At 40.7% G+C, this 21,165-nt stretch overlaps 1 protein-coding gene across 2 annotated transcripts in view; it reads left to right on the top strand.

The window, feature by feature from the left end:
• Window positions 1-21,165, top strand: part of RAB9B (RAB9B, member RAS oncogene family) — a 55,937-nt gene that overhangs the window by 3,316 nt on the left and 31,456 nt on the right. Inside the window, exon 2 of one of the 2 annotated variants that reach the window (XM_069213547.1) lies at window positions 20,157-20,225. The exons of the other annotated variant lie outside the window; for it this stretch is intronic. The gene's annotated coding sequence lies outside the window, so the exon portion shown is untranslated. The remainder of the gene's footprint in view (window positions 1-20,156; window positions 20,226-21,165) is intronic. 2 annotated transcript variants of the gene reach the window in all.

Here is a 21,165-nt window from a genome sequence, read left to right as displayed (position 1 = left end):
TCTGCAGTCTGGCTATAGCTTTGTGGGTAGCCCAATCGAGACATTATAGCAGTGCCTAAGGCATGCCATCACTAGGGCTTTGGTGTGCTTCACCCAGTGTTGATGTCAAGACTTACTTGTGTCTTAGTTCCTACTGGCCTTATAGTCTCTGACCTCTCCATCATAGTAGCGGTGGACAGTGCTGTTCCTAGGCCCGTGAGGGGTCTCAGAGGCTCTTGTATTGCTGGTGTTATTTTGATGCAGAGCTCTTTGTTCCTAAGCACAGTAGGCCTTTCTTTCATAGTCGCTTCACTATCACAGACATGTCTAGGCTTTGTATCTGAAATCAAGTCGCAGTTGTCAGTGAAGTGGTGGGGCCATGTCTGTCCTTTGGCTTGGTAGTCCCCCTTTGATGTTGCTGCTATCTGTCCTGGTGTTTTTTAGCTTTGTCAGTAACGGGGAGTTGTGAGTTGCTGGTAGCGTAGGAGGGCAGAGGCACCTGCTCCACGCGTTCATATCACCAGTATGAAATGTATTCAGTCCTCTGTTCTTTTCTAGGCATTTTAACCCAGGCTGTATTTTTGATCGGAATAGTTGACTGAAAAGATTGTCCAAGCTTGTGTGAGGAAATTCTTCTTCCTATGTTTGCCCTTTTTCAGGTAATTTCTGCACCTGCCCCTTGATCAGGCAGCTGTCTTTCTTTGGCGTTATCGCTTCAGTGAGTTGCTCACCTGTTTTGTTCGCCCTTAGGGGACATTGACACCTTTATGTTTTTTATGGATTCCACTGTCCCCTTCCTTTGCTTCATTTGATCCTGTGTTGCATGCACATACTGAGGGTAAACACCCGTAGGTTGAATTATTTATTTAAGTCCAAAACAAATGGAGCCCATACCCAGCGCAACCCGAGCATTAGTAAGCCGCCAGGAAACTGACTGAACTGATGCTCAGGCTACACCAAGAAAGCTCCTACATTTGAAACCCAATACAATCTGTTCACAAGGCAAAACAATGTTAAAATTAAACCAGTTCCACAGAATACTTATTGCTCCAAGCCGCTCTTGAGTGCAGCACTCCTAAATGTGCGTGCAATTACTGAAGAGGGCACGGGAGCGGCAAGATCCTTATAGGAGCAAAATTATAAATAGGAGATACTTAACTTATATAGGAGGGACAGCTCCTTTCCCTTTTCCAAACAGAACAAAAGCAAAGGCTGTACCATGGTAAAAACATTTATGATGCATAGTAATCCTTGAATTTAGTGGGCATGCCCCCATTGTGGACACTTCTTTTATGCTGTTGTATCTGGAAGTTTTATTTGCTGATTAGGTGGAAGATATATTTGTTGTATAGGATGTGCATGCACTTGTTGCAGTGCATTGTTATATGCAGGCCTCATGAATTCTATGTCTTGCATCATTTGTATTTGTGTATCTTCTGAGTGCTGTTCCAGTTTCAGTTCTTTTGCGCGCCAACTTACGGTTGCCAGTTTGGTCAGTCATTTGCAGGGCAGGAGAGTTGGAGGATTGCTGGAGGATGGGCTTTTTGATCGAACTTAAGAAAGATTAAACTACGCTGTGGATTTTCCTTTACCTTGAATTTTGCTTCATTTATTCCTGGCTCATGCACTACATATTTGACGATAAAGGATGGTTTTTGCTCTTCTCTGAGCAACAGAAGCCCACCAACAGCAGTTTCCATGGATTCCGGCTGCTGTATTTGGCTAACAATCTTGCCAAATAAGAGATCCAAAGTTTCTCTTGTGTGCTGTGTTGTGTGCACGACGGCACCAGTTGGGACTGGCTTACTCTTCACCGGACCAATGAGAGTGCAGCATTGTGTTGACGTGTCACTCAGGCAAGCGTTCTGGAGTGGCTGATGCGTTTGCCTGGTTTATTGGTCTGTGCAAATCAGGACGTGCACAGTGAGCTTGCCACCATTTTGATTTCCGCTGTTCTGACACAGAGGCACCAGGAAGCACCAGTTCTGACACTAAGGCACAGAGAGGAGTAAGAGACAAGTGCATGGGGCGCTTGTACTTGTATCAGTATTTTCTAAAATTATTACTTTTCTAAGCATTAGACTGAGAATTTGATCTCTGCTGTTGGCATATTTACATTATTTCTGGAACTTTTGGATAACATTGCATTGCAGTTATTGGAACTTATTATCCTTAAGTTATATGTTTGTAAGAGAACAATTGAAATAATTGACATTCAAGTGGTGGTGGTGAAAATGTGCAACAGCCTCCACATTTTCTTGACATTCTTAGAAAACCCAAGTTAGAATGGAAACACCGGGTATGTGTTTTTAGGAATTACTTGGTGGCTGTTGATGGCATGGGCTACAGCCCTTCAAGAAAATTGGCAATTTTGTACAATTGTCTAGGTATTGAGGGACAGAACGTTTTCGACAACCTACCTGAAGTTGAAGCTCCTGGATAACCTGTATATAGAAGCTGAAAAAAAGACTAGTGTGACAATTTGCTGAGGAACCTAGTGTTGTTTTAAAATTATTTAACGTTTACGCTAGGAATCAGACCTTGGAGGAAAACATGGATCAATATGTTGCGGCCCTCAAATTTCTGGCTAGCACGTGTTGTTTTGAAAATATGAAAGACCAATACTTGCAGGGTCTAATAGTGTTGAACTGCCATTCTAAAAAAATGCAAAAACATTTACTCTGCCATACTATTCCCACACTGAAGGAAACAGTCAAAATCGCTAAGGGTATTGAGCAATATGCTCTTTTGGTAAAAGTACTAGCTGGTGCGTCTAGATTTGTGGACAATTCCAAAGTGAATGCTGTATAGAATGTTGAGTGAAAGGTTCAATAAATCAATTGCATGTTATAGGTGTAGTTCAAACAGCCACATGGGTAATAGTCAAAGTTGCCATGCACAAGGAAGGAATCCTTGTGCAGTAAATGTAAAAAAAAAAAAAAAAGAATGATATTTTATGAAAGTGTGCAAAAATAACAGTGCTGTTAAGATCAATTGTGTGCCTGATGTTTTACAACAATATTAACCTGGAGAGGAAGAGTAGATCAGTCTGACAATGATATGCAAACTGTTGGCTGTGATACTAGTATAATTGCTAAAAAAGGGACCATTCTGTATTGTTAGAATTGGAGGAGTGAATTTACAAATTATGGTGGATTGAGGATCACCACTAACCATGCTGTCAGAGGAAAATGTTAAGTTGCAGCAGAGGACAGCTTTGATTAAAACTCCTGATATCAGAGCCGTTGCATAGAGAGTCAGAAATTATTACTAAAGGATATTTTGCGTATGCTTTGCAATTTTCTGGTAGATCAATATTGGCAAAAATATACGTGGTAGTGAATGGCTGTGATATAATGGGTTGCGAGGAGTAAGGAAGACTAGAGATTGTGTTGAGATTTGAGACTACCATCCCTGTTACGTCAGTTGAGAGTGATTTTGGGACTGTGGAGCACATTTTACAGAAGCATGCCACTGTTTTTTCTAATTGTATTGGCACAGTCTAAGGATTCAAGCATGAAATAATATTGAGGCAAAATGCAGTGCCTGTTAAGCACTAAGTTAGGGACATTCCACTGTCGGTCAGAAATGATTTGAGGAAACATTTAGATCAACTTCGGGAGGATAAAATAATTGAACCTATAAGTGCAGGTCAGGGCAATTGTTATTGCAAAAAGAAAGACAGTAAGATCTGTTTGTGTGCAGTTTTACCCTGTTTGAACAAAAACAATATTGTGGAATTTCATCCTTTTCCAAAGATTAATGAGTTGTTACCTACCTTGGAAGGGGTCAAAGTTTTCAGTAATAGTGATCTGAAAGCAGCTTAACAGCAAATGCTGCTTAAAAAAAGAGTCCCAGTCTCTTTGTACTTCCATTACTTCTTTTAGAGCTTTTAAGGATCTATTCTTGCCTTTTGGTGTGGCATCGGCGGCAAGTGTAGTTCCAAAGCTCATGTTCACATTATTAAGAATGTACCTGGGGTGCTAGCATTCCAGGACAATATCCTGATTTTTGTGAAAAATCTGAGCATAACTGTTTATTAGATGAAGTTCTGGGCATTTTATGTATGCAAGGTATGGTCGTATTTAAGAACAAATGTATGTTTTTAACAGACAATGTTGAATATTTGAGACATTGTATTACTGCTCAAGGGATTAAGCTTAACAAGGATCTTGTTAGAGCTCTGAGAGAAGTGCCTGCCCCATAGCAACAAGGATAAGTTAAGATTTTCCTTGGGCTAAGCGATTACTACTCCAGGTTTGTTTGCGGGTATGCTACTCTTATGGAGCCCCTTAAGAGAATGTTACGCAAAAAGGAGAACTTTTTTTGCGGTACAGTTGAGCAAAATGTTTTGCTTGACATTAAAAATATTTGGTCAAATGTCTCTGCATTAAAAACATCTGTCAGTATTCACAAATGCATTATAACGGTAGATGCCAGTTCTGTAGGGTTGGGTGCTGTTTTGTGTCAAAGAGTGGGCGATACCGAATTAACAGTAGCTTTTGCTTCTAGAGTTCTACCATCCACTGAAAGGAAGTATAGTACAACTGAAAGGGAGGCACTTGCCTGTGTACGTGGGCCATAGAAAAGGTTAGGACTTTTGTATGGGGCATGCTTTTCACCTTGTGTATTGATCAGAAGCGTTTGATGTATTTGTTGGGTAAAAAGGGCACCTCAGCTGCTTCTTCAAGGCTCAGCAGAATCCTATCTAAATTACAAGAGTACAAATTTGATGTGATGTACAAACCTGGGAGCACCAGGGCAGATTGCTTTTTCAGGTTTCCCGTCAAGGACAGGAAGTGGGGTCCAAGGAGAAAATGTTTGGTAGTGAGTGTGTGGTTGCTAGTACTGATTTTGTGAACAAGTGTGGTACTGTGACCAAATCTAATAGAATGCTGCATGGAGTAATGACAATATTTTGAAGAAAGTCAAACATTTTGTTCAACAAGGTTCCCCTCCTGTTACAAATATTAATGGGGAGTTATAGGTGTTTTATCAGTTTGCCGATCAGCTCTCTATTAAAAATTACATTCTTCTGAGGGCTGGAAAATTGGTGGTTCCTGGTGGGTTGAGACCTAAAGTTATGGAATTGGCACAAGGACATTTAGGGTCTACGTCCCAAAAAAAAACCAAAAAAAAAACAACAACATTTAGATGCTATTTTTCATGGCCACACGTGGATAAGGACATAGATAAGTTTGTCTATGACTGTCAGGAGTGTATTATGTCTAACAAACTTTGGAAGTCACAGGGCACTCCCATGGTTGCCACACCGTTGTCTCAAGGGCAGTGGCACAAATTGGCTTTGGATTTGGCTGGGTGAATCACTGGATTACCTAACAGTGCTAAATATTTGGTGGTCATGGTTGAATATACTAAGGTCTTGTGGCTGAAACATCTACTCAAGTTGTTATCCAATTCTTGGATACAGTTTTTGTCTTAGTGGGGCACCCTGCACAATTGATCACCGATAATGGGGTTCAACTTGTGTCTGACACTATGGAATCGTTTCTGAGGAACAAAAGTATTACACATGCTAATCTGGCATTATATTCAGGGTAATCAGTTGGGACTGTTGAGAGGCCTAACTGGCTGCTTAAAGAAGGTATTCAAATGGCTTTGATGTGAGGGTTGAACGTGGAGAAATTTGTTCAGGACGAAATTTGGGCATACTATAATACACTGTTACAGGAGTGTCCCGATTCTTGGTGTCAAGGGATAGACAGGCTCGCACGGGATTATGTCCCACCTGGTTAAATGAGAAGTCCTCCGGAAAACTTGGGGAGGTTTTGGATTTGGACAGAATAGGAACTAAAGTCTATGAAGACCAGAAGAGTGTGATAGATTACCATGACAAGACAAGATGTGTGAGTATGAAGGATGTCTTTGTGGGGGTCTTTGGTCATGTGGAAAGACATGAGACCAAGGAGGTCTAAAGTGGATTTCAATTTTAAGGGACCTTTTAACGTGATTAAAGTTGCACATTCTTCTGTCCAATTGGAAGATGGTTGCTCTTGGGCAAGAAGGAATATTGTACTATTAAATGAGTTCCAAACTAATTTTTGGTAGATACAGATTACAGCAACAGCAAACTTGTGAGTTGCATCTTCAATCCATGTATACCACCACTGGTGATGTGGGGCAGTCATAGCCTTGTGTTGCTGGTGATAACCAATTACAGCTTAGTTTTTCCTGGTGATGGCCAGTCCCATATGGGTGTGGTGGGTTATGGTCCTGACATCAGCCAGGGAGATTCTGTTGAGGACAGTAGAATTGGGAGCGCATGTTCTGAAGATGTTTTTTCTAATGATGGAGTTACTACAAGGAGTGGCAAAGTATCCAAAAAAACATGTATTTGATTTTGAAAGGTTGTGGGTGCTTTGTTGTATCTGGAAGTTGTATTTGTTGCATAAGTAGTAAATGTATTTGTTGTATAGGGTGTGCACACACTTGTTTCAGTGCTTTCTTTATATGCAGGTGCCATGAATTCCATGTCTTGCATCATTTGTAGTTGTGCATCTTCTGAGCGCTGTTCCAAGTTCTGTTCTCTTGCGTGCTGACTTACGGTTGCTAGTTTGGCAGTCAGTTGCAGGGCAGCAGAGTTGGAGGAACACTGGAGGATGGACAGTTTGATCAAACTTAGGAAAGAATAAACTACGTTGTGGATTTTCCTCTACCTTGGAATTTGCTTCATTTATTCCTTGCTCTTCCACTACACATGCCTAGATCAGGGGTTTGGAATTCCTATAGCCCGAAGCCCAGGGTATATTGTTTGGGGTTAAGTACAACAAGTTGCATTTTATTTTGTCATTGGGACAAGTAGGCCCAACCCCTTGCAGCACATACCCTTTGGCTGCCAGTTTATGAAGCAAGAAAGGGAATCGTTTGTAGTTGAGAAAATACTTCTGTCCATTTGATCATGTTTTTCCAACTTGTATTTGTGGTTCATTAATGCAAAGCTTTTACTATTAGGGTGAGAGCTCAAAATAACTATTGTAAGCTCAGACTGCACTACTGATAGTGGTTTCAGTCAAAAAATGTGTACACACATTTGCAAAGTCAAAACAATAAAGGGCTATGTATAATGCTCTCTGGTTAGATTCAAATATTTGCATAAGCCCGAAAGCAGAATTTATGGTTCTTTGCTTTCAAAATAAAATGTACTCACAAAAAATGCAACTCGAAAAACAAAACATATTTTGTTAAATTACTGTAAAATTTTTGTTACCATTTCTCTGAAGTATCATTTAGTAAAATGATGATGCATGCTAGTATTTTCCCCAAATATTCAGAATGTGCAATCAATGTAACCAGTTTCAACAAGAGTATGAGAAACAAAAAACAAAAAAAACATTGGCAAAGCCAGCAGGCCTGACATTGGGGGAGGGGGGGAGGGGTCAGTCTTCTGGTTTTGTGAATGCATATCTTGTTTTGACATGGCTTTTGTAAAAAAAATAATGTTGTGGGAGTTGCCAGGTCTTCACCATTGTAACAAACATTGGCAAATGCAAAGATACTTTGTGGTCTCAAAAAGCACACATTGCCACAGTTGTTCCTTGTGAAAGAGCAGATTGGTATCATTCACAGTGAAGCCAGCCAAAAGATTGATAGAGAGAGATAGAACTATAATAAAAAAAAGGTCTTGGAAAATATATTTGTGAACTGTATTATAGTACAAGCAAATATGCATGTGTAGATTTGCTCATGTGAAAATCTGTTGAGCATTTATAAGTTCGATTTCCCTCCAACCACTTTTTCCCTAAACGTGGAAGACGTTTTACTTCATCCCTTGTCAGGAGTAAATTTCCAACCTTTGTCAGTAAAGGAAAAGATTAGCAGAGAGCTGGTGAAAACCCTTAAAACATGCATGTAGAAGGTTTGCATGGACTCAAAATGGCATTCCAACCCTGTAACTATTTCTTATTGCTACCCTCAGCCTCAGTATGTAGTATGTAAATCTTCGAAAGGGTGACAAAATAAAGAAATTGCTAGTATTTAAACTCTACTGTAGTATTCGCCCTGGCATAATCAAAGAGGCTATTATCAGAGCTCTGATCCAATGAGATTGCTGCCATAATTAGTCACCGAACTACATGGCTCCATAGGGACAAGTAGATTTGTTTTAACTAGACAAGTAGATTTATGAAGCAACGTGTCACATGAACAAGTATGTATTTTTATTAAATTCCACACCCCTGCTTGATGACACAGTTTGAGATAGTTGTTGTAAAACTTGGTCAGAACGTATGATTTAATCCACAGATGAAATCTAATCATTTGCAGGTTCAGGAAACTGTGCCTCAGCAACAGGACCAACAGGCTCAGAGTGAATAGGTTTTGAGGCATGCTGATCTCCCACAAAATCATAGTCATGATCAGTATTAATACCCTTCACAGATATAATTTTCTTAGCTTGGTTATCTGTGATATTAGTGACATCTCTTTTGCTCCACCAACCCTTGTTTTGTAATAAAACTGAACCCTTGGAGACTTTATCAACCCGCACAGGTGAAGAGAATTTAGCCTGTCTTCACTCTTATAGGCACTCTCCCCAAGACCCAATATCTGCTCACATAATCAATCACTGTGACTGTGTTTTCTGCCAAAAAGTTCCTTGGAGCAGATCTGTTTAGCAGCTACTTTAGATGACTGTTAGACTTGGCATCCTTGGCTAGTCTCCCATAACGTTTTGCCTCTGCTTTCCAGGTTGTTGTTGTGTGCTGGACTCTGTTTTTCCTGTTTTTGATTCTCTGGGCACTTTACCAATGCTAACCAGTGCTAAAGTGCAAGTGCTTCTATGATCTTGTGAACCACAGAGACTTTCCTTTGAAGTAGGCCTACTTCAAAGGCAGAAAGGTGTATAAGTATTGGACCCAAAAACCCTGAAAATAAGATCACTTCTGGAACCTAGAGGAACCTCTGCCAAGGAGAAGCGCTGAAGAGCTGAGGAGAAGTGCTGCCTGTGACTGTGCTTTGTTGGGCTATCCTGCAGTTGCTGCTTTTGCCTGTGAAAGGGGACAAAGACTGGTCTTTGTTGTGCATTCCTACTTGAAGAATCTCCAAGGGCTTGAGTTGAGCTTGCCTCCCGTTTTGAAGTCTCAGGACCATCTAAGAATTCCTCTGCTAACATCTGGACTCTCTGCTGAGACTCCTGCCTGCTCTGCCAAGTGGTGTCCTGTCCATTCCCTGGGCCCTTGAAAGATGAAATTGTCAGACAAAAGCTGAAAATCCATGCACAGAATGCCGTGTGGGGAATTTTTCGACGCACCATCTGCAACGCGGCTGATATACGACACGCTGCCGGCTTCGTGGCTAAAATCAACACTCCACCCGCATCACAGCTGGGAGATTGATGCATCGCAGCTGGAGAAACGACATGCAACTCCTGCTTGTGGCTGCTGCTTGCAGCGTGTTTTTTTAACACTGTACAACAGGATTTTCCACACATCGTCCCTGGGCAGATCCAGTGCAGAGATCGACGCGCGGCTCTCTTGTGAGCGAGAAAAACTGCACATTGCCGACCTGACCAGAGAAGAAATGACAGACGGCCTCCCTCGAGAGGAAGGAATTGACTCATTGCTGCCTTTTTCAACGCACTCTTACCCATGCAGCTTTATTTTTGATGCTACCCAGGTACTTTGTGCAAAATCAATGTTTTAATTGTTTCCTATGGAGTAAGACTCTTATTCTTTTGAAAATTCATATTTTAAATTGTGTATGTTGGATTTTTGTCATTTTGTCTTGTTTGATTTAGATAAATATTTCCTGTTTTTCTAAACTGGTGTGGTGTCCATTTTGTAGAGTTTTCACTGTATTACTCTGTGTGTTGGTATAACTACTTTACACATTGCTTCTGAGATAAGCCTGACTGCTTGTGCCAAGCTGCCAAGGGGATAAGCAGGGGTTATCTAAGTGTGTTTCTCCATTACCCTGACTAGAGTGAGGGTTTTTGCTTGGACTGGGGACAACTTGTCTGCCAACCAAAGACCCAATTTCTAACAATGACACAGAAGAAAAATCATCAAATTTGTTCTTAGTGCTCTAATCCAGTCAGGGCAGATAACACATCTGGGGATTATTTTGCGCAACAAGACAAAAGGACAAACCGCAGTAGTGCTATGAGGTGTTATTAAATATGACCAAATTTTCTTTCTAAAAAATGATTTTGCCTCATAACCGATTGCCACAGCCGTTTGCACACCCTCAAAAACCTGTTCATGTGCTCCACTAAACTATTGGATGAAGGAGAGTAGAGTACTACTGTAATGTGTGTAATCTGAAGTTCACCAATACATTCCTTCATTTTGTTTGAAACAGAGTGAGTGCCACTACCTATCCCTATTTCTTTTGCTGCTCCTCCAATGGAACAAATATTTTCCAAAGGTTTTGTGATGGAATCTGTGTTGAGATTAGCAGTTAAACCCCCCCAAAAAAACATTTGGAAAAATAATCCACAAAAACTATCATGTATTTCTTTGAAGATAGAAGTACTTCAACCTGTCCTGCAAAGGCTAAACCCACCTTTTGCCAAGGCTCCTCACGATGAGGAACATTGTAAAGTGGTGACTCTCTGAGCCTCCAATGTTTATCAGACACCAGACATGTGGACCAATAAAACTAGCTACACGAGACTCCACACCTGGTCACCAATAGAATTGCTTCAAAGCTTTACATGTGCTGCTGATTCCTTAGTGTCTTTTGTTTGCTTCCTCAATAAGCAAATCTCTTAAAGACGGTAGAGGTGCACATAGATCATTATGTAACAATACCCCATCCACAAGTGTCAATTCATCTGAAACCTGCTCATATGGGCATAAAGATTATTTCACAATTCTCTCTCTAGCCGACCATTCTTTAAGTACAAGTGATACTTCGCCAAAATTAGATCCTTGTGTGCAACATCAACCCATACACTTTGTGAAAGTGTGCCAGAGTCACGCAGAATGTCGTCCACCAGTGCTACAGCACATTCTTCTTCACAGACATCTGTCACCAATTCATATGAAGTGGGTAACATGGAGAGACAATCTGCTTGAACATTCCTTCCACCAAGAAAATAATCTGGTTAGACGCGCAGGTGCTTTACCCGACCCATTACCATTAAGAAGATGGAGCAAGGGCTTGTGGTCAGCATACATGTCAAACAGTGTGCCCCAAATGACATTTTTAAATCTCTCCACTGCCCATGAACATACTAATTCCTCATGTTCAGTTGTGCTGTAATGTGATTCAGAAACACTAAGAGAATGTGAGGCAAACACAATAGTGAGTTCAGTGCTTTGATTAACTTGTGACAGTACAGCCTCTAACCCTACCTGACTGGCATCCACAGTGATAACACATATGTTGCCAGCCATGATTGGTGAAACAGCTGGAGTTGAAATAATCAGCTTCTTCACAGTTTGGAAGCACTCACCAACTTCGCCAGACTAAATGTATTCAGTACTTTTCTTTAACACATTTCTCAAAGGTTGAACTACATATGCATACCCTTTAACAAATTGTGAATAGTATTCACTTAGACCAAGAAATTATCTAAGGGTGTCTTTATCTCTGGGAGTCTGTGCCTCATGAATAGCTTTGACCAGTAAATATTTTAGCGAAATGCCTTTGGTACCAATGGTATCTCCCAAATAATCAAAGTTCTGAAAATTCAATTTGCATTTATCAGAGAGAAGGGTGATTCCAATTTCTTTGAACCTGTCAAAAACAGCAGCTAAAATCTGGTTATGCTTAGCCAAAGTCCCTGCAAAAATGAGAACATCGTCCTGGAAGGCCTGCACCCCATCATGCCCTCCAGGACAGTGTCCATCAATCTCTGAAAGACACTGGCTGCAGAAGCCAAAACAAATGGTAACCTTGGAAACCTGAAGGCCCCAAATGGCGTGACAAAAGTAGTGCGTTGTTAAGAAGGTTCTTCCAGAGGAATTTAATGGTAGTCGGAATTGAGATCCAACAATGAAAAATACTTTGTATTCCAAATATTTGCCAAACGTTCTTGCACCTTAGGTAGAGGGTGACATTCGATGACAATGTTTTTGCTGAGGCTGCGAAGGTCAGCATAGAGTTTGACATTGCCATCCTTTTTCCGAACAATAACTATGGGGCTCACCCACTCCGATGGCCCAGCTTCTTTAATGATACCATCCCTGATCATCTGCTCTAGCAATTTCTTCAATTCTGCTCTGAAATTCAATGTAACAGGAACCTTATGAGTAACTGGTAAAGCATTTTTTTAAAAGTTTGATACACTGTCCATCATTTTTTAGGCACCCAATATTATTGTTGAAGAGCTCAGGATATGCTTTGCATATCCTTTCCTCAGATACTTGATCCTGAGCTTGAACAAGTGAAATGGGAGCATTTGATACTCTCACAGGAGGGTCAACACTTATCACAAGAATGAGTCCCAGCTTAGCCAGGTCCTGCCACCCAGTAATGTGTGTACCCTTAACCACAACATTAACTTTAGTAAATTATTTTCCACCCATGTACATGATATGCTGCTCAAAATAGCCAAGGATATCTGTGTCCTTTTCAACATACGCCTTGGGACTGACATCTGGTTCTTTATGCCACTGTACCTCTCCAATGTGAATTGAAAAGAGTGTCTGAAATACTTGTGATTGGTGCCCTCGAATAACACATTATGTCAATGGTATGCACATCACCCAGCAAAACCTGACCTACAGAGTCTTTGATCCTTCCAATGAGACCTAAATTGGGCATCAATTTTGAGAAATTAGGTGAATCTTCCTTGTCCACTAGTTCTGTAGTATGCACATTCATTGCTTCTTTACCCATTTTACAGACACTATAAAAATGACCCTGATTCTTACACTTGGTGCAACGTTTTCCTAGCGCCAAAGTTGCTAAAATGGGATCTGGGGCCACACCCATAACAGAAATAATTAGTTGTCATAGCATTAGACTTGATGTAACTTTTCTACCCTACACTACATGTTCAGATTAATCAGCTACATTCAAAGATAAAGGACAAGAAGTAGCACACCCTTGAGACAATGCATGTGTGGAAACAATTAGACATTCAATGCTCTTAGCTAAATCCAGAACTTCATTTAACGAAGGATCGCTGCAGCTCAAGAGTTTTTCTTGGATTTTCTTGGAATAGCAGATATACACCAAATTGGTCATGTAGGTAAGTATCTAAGGATGCACCAAAGTTACAAGTAGTTGCTAGTAACATTAAGGCGGTCATTCTGACCGCGGCGGTCGGCGCCCGCCAAGCGGTTCCCGCCGAAAGACCGCTCCGCGGTCAAAAGACCGTGGCGGCCATTCTGGCTTTCCCGCTGGGCCGGCGGGCGACCGCCAGAAGACCGCCAGCCGGCCCAGCGGGAAAGCCCCTTCAACAATGAAGCCGGCTCGGAATGGAGCCGGCGGAGCTGCAGGGGTGCGACGGGTGCAGTGGCACCCTTCGCGATTTTCACTGTCTGCACAGCAGACAGTGAAAATCTTTGTGGGGCCCTGTTAGGGGGCCCCTGCACTACCCATGCCAGTGGCATGGGCAGTGGAGGGGCCCCCAGGGGCCCCACAGCACCCGTTCCCGCCATCCTGGTTCTGGCGGTGGACACCGCCAGAAACAGGCTGGCGGGAAGGCGGTCGGAATCCCCATGGCGGTGCTGCAAGCAGCGCCGCCATGGCGGATACCCTGGGCCAGTGGGAAACCGGCGGGAAACCGCCGGCTCCCCTTTTCTGACCGCGGCTTTACCTCCGCGGTCAGAATCGCCCAGGAAGCACCGCCAGCCTGTTGGCGGTGCTTCCGCCGCCCTCCGCCATGGCGGTCATGGACCGCCAGGGTCAGAATGACCCCCTAAGTCTGAAATAAATTCTTCCACAGATTCATCAGCAGGCTGTTTCTTTTTAAATAACTTGAATCCTTTAAGAAGAATTCTTGGTTCCTGAGAAAACTTTAGTTCAGGTCATACAATAGCTTCAGCAAGTTCATCACAGTTACCCGCTGCTTCTGTTGGAGGGGCTACTCTTGGTAAATTATCAAATACTTGTTGCCCTTCCTGCCCAGAGTGCCATTACTTTTAGGCTTAAATCCATCTGCACCTAAAATCAAGTAGTTTTCAAAAGAACATAACCTAATGGCCCATTTACCTGGATGTCTCCCTGGATGCTGCAAAAATGGAGTAATAGTAGCCAAATTTGTTGTAGCCATAGATGCCATACAAGGGATAGTAAGTAAAAATCCCAATTGCATAAAATATATAACAAACATTAGACTGATTTGCTGAAATGAATAGGAAAACAAGTCAGGCTTGTAGGTTGTTCAAAATACCTCAAGAAACAAGAGGAAGTGAAAATTCTGCCTGTCACCGATGCTCAGGCAGCAAAATGTTTATTTAGAACTGCTGACAAGCATGCCTGTCACCGAATAAACAGTCAAAGTAGTATCACAGCGGTATCACAGTACGTTGCAAATAGTTTGTTTGAAGCACCCCACAATGCTGAGCAATTATTGTGTTGCAGCACGGAGCGTATAAAACTAGGCAACGTGTACAGAAAAGCTTAAAGGTATGCGCGTACACATGACCCCATTAAGCACCAAGAAGAGATGACGAAATCTCCAGCAGCATAGGATGTAGTCAGTAATACTTTAAATAAAGGATCCTCTGCTTTTTTGCGGCCCATGTTGACCAAAAATCCAGTAAATGTAGCAAGAAATCCAAGTCAGTAAAACTGCAACGCAAAACAGCATTCAGCCATTAAACCAGCTCGGGTTTTAGCAGCAATAACAGGAAATGTAACTGCAGGCTCCAGGCATGTAAATTAATCAAAAACGTTTACAACTGACAAATAAGCTTGTCGCAAAAAATGTTGCATGCACAGATTGAGGGTAAACAATGCTCCAAGGCCAGTAAGGTAAATTATTTATTTATTTAAGTCCAAAACAAATGGAGCCCATACCCAGCGCAACCTGAGCCTTAGTAAGCCGCCAGAAAACTGACTCAGCCGATGCGCAGGCTACACCAAGAGAGCTCTTACATTCCAAACACAATACAATACTTTCACAAGACAAAACAATTCTAAAATTGAACCAGTTCCACTATAAGAATGCTTAACGCTCCAAGCCGCTCTCGAGTGCAGCACTCATAAATTCACGTGGAATTACTGGAAAGGGCACAAAAGCAGAAAGATCCTTAGAGGCGCAACATTATAAATAAGAGATACTTAGCATATATAGGAGGTACAACATCCCGTCTGAATCCCAAAAAGTTATTTTTTTTTTCTGTGAGCTGCAGTTTTCTCCTCAGAGGTCCTGGAAAACTTTAATCTGCTTCCTATTTCAATTTTTTAACCCTGAAAAAACAAAGGTCCAAATTTCCTTCCTGTGTAAATGCCCTATAGCTGATGAATTCGATGGTGGGTACTCAAACAGGGAGTCTGGACCAGATTCCCCCATTAGAGAGTAGAAATCTTGAACTAGTTGAGAATGAGAACCCACAGAAGTTATATATATTGGAGAATAACATTTTCAATGCAGTCTTTTCAGTAGTCAAAAACAGTCTTTATTCATTCATTCCAAAGTAGTCCGGAAAATTAAGTTGAAAATTGTGAAACGAAGAAACAGCCGACATGTGTTTCGCCCTCTATGATCTGTCCACCTAGGGCTTTCTCAAGGCTGTAAACAATCAGAGGTAAACCAAGTCATGTGGTAAGGTAGAATAATGAGGTGCCTTGGTGAGTTAAAACATTATACTGAGGCATGCAGAGCCCTTAGTGATCCTCAGGACATTCTGACTAAATCCGTGTCAAACTGTGAGAGTAAATTGTATAAATAGATGGTAATGTAAATTCCTTGAACACCAGATTTATTGAAAGAAAGAGAAACAAACTGTGAAAACCCAAACAGCAATTCGAATGAATCCATGTGTGTAATGAGGCACCACGTTTAATAGGTTAATATAATGCCTTAAAAAGTGCTCAAAAGAATAGCGAGGTCGTAGAGAAAGTAAGTTAGTAGGGGTGCTAGCACGCCTAGTTAAGAAATAAAGTGAAATTTGGTGATCATAGTGTATCAAACAAGACCACAGGATTTATTTGTCCTGCTCTCTAATCCATACAGAACCAAAGTATCACCCAGATTAAAGAAATTCATACCATTGTAATATAAAGCGGCACATCATGTCTTAAATTTGTCAAATAAGGCAGCACATCATATCGTCTATGGTCTACATTATAATAACAAAAGTGAAACAGATATCACCAATCAATAGTTAAAAACAAAGAAAAATATAAAGTAAAGTGAAATTATGATAGTAAAATAAAAAATAAAAATGTATAATCGTAGAAGAAAAGGCAAGAGTGTTTCTCAAGTTACATGATAATACGGCTAAACGAAATTCTTATACTAAATAGATGAACTATGTAAAAGTTCTGACTTGCCCTAATAGATTCTGGTTGTGTAAATAATTCCACTAAAGTCAGAGTAGAAATGAGATCACTATACAGATAACCAAGTAAAGAAAAAGGGGTTTACCCAAATACCGGTGGTCGATTTCAAGTAGAGAAACGCACATGTTGGCCGTATATGCGTCTTAGTATCGCGCCATGTTGGAATTCATTTCAAGTTGATGCATGCATTTTTAACATTAGTAGTCCTTCTTTACTTTTGGTGGCCATTTCACACTTTCCAGTCTTTTCTTATTTTTATCGAAGCTTATTAACTTAATCTCTTTATTCGGTCTTAGTTTATAACATCATCTTAGTCCGTTTTAAGATGGCGCCACATGGTTAGCCGGCCCTTTCTCTAAATGGCCACCAAAAGTAAAGAAGGACTACTAAATTTAAAAATACATGGAGTGTTGGTCATATTCATATGGATATTCATCAGGGCCTATTTGAGTATATGCCCTAATTTAAATCTGCTCCTCTCAAATTATATAGAGAGAGATTTTTCTAGCTAGGGCAAAATATATCTAAACACTTATATAAAGGCATGCATAACATATAAGTATGGTCACACGGAACCTGATAATCTTGAGTCTCCTTAGACTTGCTTAAAAATTATAGGACTTGTACTATTTTTGAGACATCCTTTATACAAATGTAGGCAGGGACATTCTTTTCACTGACATTGTGAAAACACATACTTCTCTCCACATGAGAGCTGACATGAACACTGGGTGGATCGTGCAAGGCAAAGACGGCGCAGGCTTTCCTCTCCGGACCACACGTGCTGGCACCAACACTACGCGCTTTCATAGTGTTTGTGCCAGCACGCGTGGTCCAAAGAGACAACCCTGCGTCTTCTTTGCCTTGCATGATCAAACTTGCAGGAAAGCTTGCCTCCCAAGTTGTCAACACATGGAGCCTGATAAGCAGTTTCTATAGGGGAGCTCTACAGTTGACCCCCTTGAAGCTGGTTACAAACTCTTACTACATAACGCAGTGGATAGTTCACCACATTTTCCACACTGATCAATGGACAGGAAGGGCCATTTTCCCTACTGAGTGCATCTTGTTTATCCTGTTGTCCTGATGACACGTATATAAGTAATCCTGAGGGTCGAAACATTGACATTTGTTCAGTATGGACTGGCCCTTTGTAAAGATTGTTAGAAGGGATGTCACTACCCATTGCTTGGGTTTCGTCTCTTCTTTTCTAGATGTTGCCTACCAGTCATGTGTACATTTGTTTATATTGTGTAGCACTGCACCTTTTCATCCTTAGGAGCACCTGCTCTTTAAAAATAAGTCAAGCCATGCTGAACAGCTTCACAGATACTGTGCAGCTTGGCTAAAAACCAATGGCAAAGCCAGTAGGTCACAAACGGTAGACATATTGGCTTTGCCAATGCTTGTGTTAGAATGTAGTGATCTCCTTCAGCATGGCGAAGAAAATATGGGCAAAGAAATAATAATTTCGGACTATTTTTGACGGTTTTGCAGATTTGTTTTCAGTTTTAGATTTGGATCTTACTAGAGGTACTTGCGGTGCTGGTAGGTTTCAATGTAGGTGTTGGCCTTTTGGTCTGATTGTTCATGTTGAATGTTTATTTTTTCTGATTCTGTGCTCCTTAATTATTTCATCTAAAACTTTTTTGTCACTCTTGATGACTTTGTGGTAGCCTCTCCTGTGAATTTGGCATTAGGTTTTTCGTCTCTGTTCCACAAAGTGAACCACTGTCTCTTTTATAATTAATTAGGCCTGCCAGCTCACTGTCGTCCTACTTCGTGGTGTAATCGGTATTCATTTTTTTTCTTTCTGTAAGGCACTTCCTTGTCACTGAGTTAGCTATGTTCACATGAGAATTTTATAGAATGATAATTTTGGTGAGGATCTAAAATACGAGGGCCTAATTCATGAAAAAAGAGTAAACCTGAACTTGTAAAAGTATATGCCTGTATTTGATGCAGATTTTTGCAAATCACATACATTGCCAGGAGTACACCTGGAAAGCTGCCCAAGCAGAGCTTTCCTAAATACTACTGTGTCATGTATCAGCTATCTCTGGCTTCTATTCTCACTGCACATAATTCTACAGAATTACTAACAGGAGCAATATAGTTTGTTGTTTTTCTCCACAGACAAAACATATTCCCCAGTAGAAAAATACCTTCTTGTGCACCCTCACCAAATCTGGGGGTGAGCCATTCTCCTTCCCATCTTGGAAGGAGAGTTACTACGGTCCTAGGTTGGAGTAAAACTCTGAACATTTTCAAGTTTGGAAAGCACTGGATCAGTGCTTGGGACTATCTGGAAGATAACCACACCTGCTTCCCAACTCTTGTGTGGGATTTACTTTTCCTATTTTTATGCACTCGACGACAAATCTGTAGTAGTAAAATCATTTATCCATGCCAGGAATTCTTTTCTGAATTCCAGGCAGGAATAAATGGAAGTGCGATTAAGCACAGAAAATACCTTTGGATTTGACCCAGTTTTGTCAAAATCATTAATGCTTATTTTGTTTGTATCTCATTGGATGTGCGGTGGTTTGAACCGAGTACAGTGCTGCCTGTTAGCTAGGAAATGAGTGGTCTGTCTTGAATGGAGGCTCAATCCTCATGATCAAACTCAAGAACAAGTATGTGACCAGCTGTATGTGTTAATCCAGTCACTCTACAGAAAACCAGATTGATTATTTTGTAAAGTAACTTTTACCCCATTAGGTTTGTCCTCCGACAGCTAGATGCCACTTGTTAATAGATTATGGGATCCTTCTCTCAGATTTAGGAACAGTTTGAAAAAGTTGTTCTGGAATTTGGCATTGTATTCCACTGTTTTGAACATATCTGCAGAGAGGATGTAACTATCCATGTTAGTTAAGTAACAGCAAGCTAAATGCATTGGAAAAGTGACTTCCATATTTCTTGAGGTAGTATGACAATTTAAATTTTAAGGTAGTTCGGTGTTCCCTCTCCATTCCTTTCAGGAGTTTTGTGTACTACGAAAGCTCAAGTGTAAGTGTGATTTCTTGCATTCATCAGGGGTGTTGAGGATTTCTTCTCTGCTGTGTGCCCAGATGGTTTCAGTTGTCTTTCTGTACCAAAGGACATAATGCTGATCACAGAAAGCTGTGTTTTGTTCAGTGAATATGGTTGGTTGGAAGTCAGCCGTTATGTTGCCAAAAATATACAGGTCTACCTCTGACTTTTTCAAATCGAATGGGTTGATAGTTTAAGTGGACAAGGGAATGTTGAGTCAGAAGGAAATGATTCATGTATGCCACTGGTTTTGCCAGCCTGGTTACCTTGTCTTTCATAGAATTGAAGGTTATGAGCTTGGTTCCTTGTGGTATAAGGGAAGGAAAAGTGTGGAGGAACATATAGGCCAATGCCTTATAGCACTAGCCATACAGTAGTTGAATATGTAGTGTACTATGCCTTATAGGTATGAGCAGTTTTGTTCATACTTGGTGCTATTTGCTGAAAAAAACAGGATTGGCTGAGTTTATTCTCATTTAATATTGTCAGCTGACAACTCCCAGCATATTCCCAATTTATACTTTTAACCTTTTTTTGGGCAGCACGCAGAGGAGTGCATCTGGCTACTAAAGAGCCATAATTCACCTGTTAAATAGCTATTTATTTTCAGTGTATACCTAGAGGAAAAGTGGAATATTAAAAAAAGCCCAAAACAAACAAATGTGCCTTGTAGATGGGTACCTCTATTAAGCTAACTCTTGTTTTTTTTGTGGTCCTAGCACTCAAGACCACATGGGTACCTTCCTTGGACAGTTACAGAACAACTGAACCTTACTCTTGCTTTATAGGTAAGAACAATACAGTTACATTATACTTTGTGAAAGATACATGGATGTTTGGTAGACACGGGAACGGCAGAAACATGCACTTGTTTGTTTCATTCGCTCATTACTTTTTACAGTGAGCAAAAGTGTAAACAGTGTTAGATATTAAACCATAACAATACATATATTCCACTTGTTGTGTTTAATTGTTGTTTAGATCAGTAACATGCAAGAGGAAGTGAGTGATCTGCAAAATTTCCTTTGGTAAACACCCTTCCCTGATAAATGAAGAACTTGTCAGGAAAGGAATCTGTGGCGGGTTCTGCATCTTGAAAAAACGGTTTAGTGTTTACGTAGTAACAAAGGTAAGGAGTTTGTTGTGACTCCCTGTTTTTGTTCTGACTGTCCAAATGAACGTTTGGGAACGAGTGTTTTAGAATTATTTTGAATAAATTTAAATTAAGATGTTGTCCTTTCTGTGGTTTTTAGGTGCTTCCAAAGCCAGATGCTCTTTACATAGAATCAGACTCGGCTCATTACTAGATGAGCAAGTGAATTAATCATGTGTTTACAAAATGGAGTCAAGATTGCTTTGTGCCATGCTGGTTATACTCGATTTTGCACACTTGTTTTGGATTTTTTTCTTGGCGATAAATAAAAAACACAAGAAAAATGTCAATAAGTTTAGTCAACGTCGAGCTAACACAAGATGAGCAAAACTACCACCTAAAGTGCAGTCTACGCTGTCACCCACCAGTAACCCCAGAAGAAGCGGAACATACCAAAGGAAGGAGAAGAGGATAGTAAAACTGCGAGGATCAAACTAATGTGTAAGATCTCTAGAAAGGCACTGGTACCATTCCATGAGGAAAAATACAACCATTTTGATTGGCAAGGATATATCCCAGTTACTGTTGCTCAAGCTGTGATTTGGCTTTTGACAATCATTTATTTAAAAAGTTTA

Source organism: Pleurodeles waltl, chromosome 2_1, assembly GCF_031143425.1.
Source record: "Pleurodeles waltl isolate 20211129_DDA chromosome 2_1, aPleWal1.hap1.20221129, whole genome shotgun sequence".
Lineage (NCBI taxonomy): Eukaryota > Metazoa > Chordata > Amphibia > Caudata > Salamandridae > Pleurodeles > Pleurodeles waltl.
Note: the sequence above shows the minus strand (reverse complement) of the source record. Positions and strands in the feature narration are given on the sequence as shown.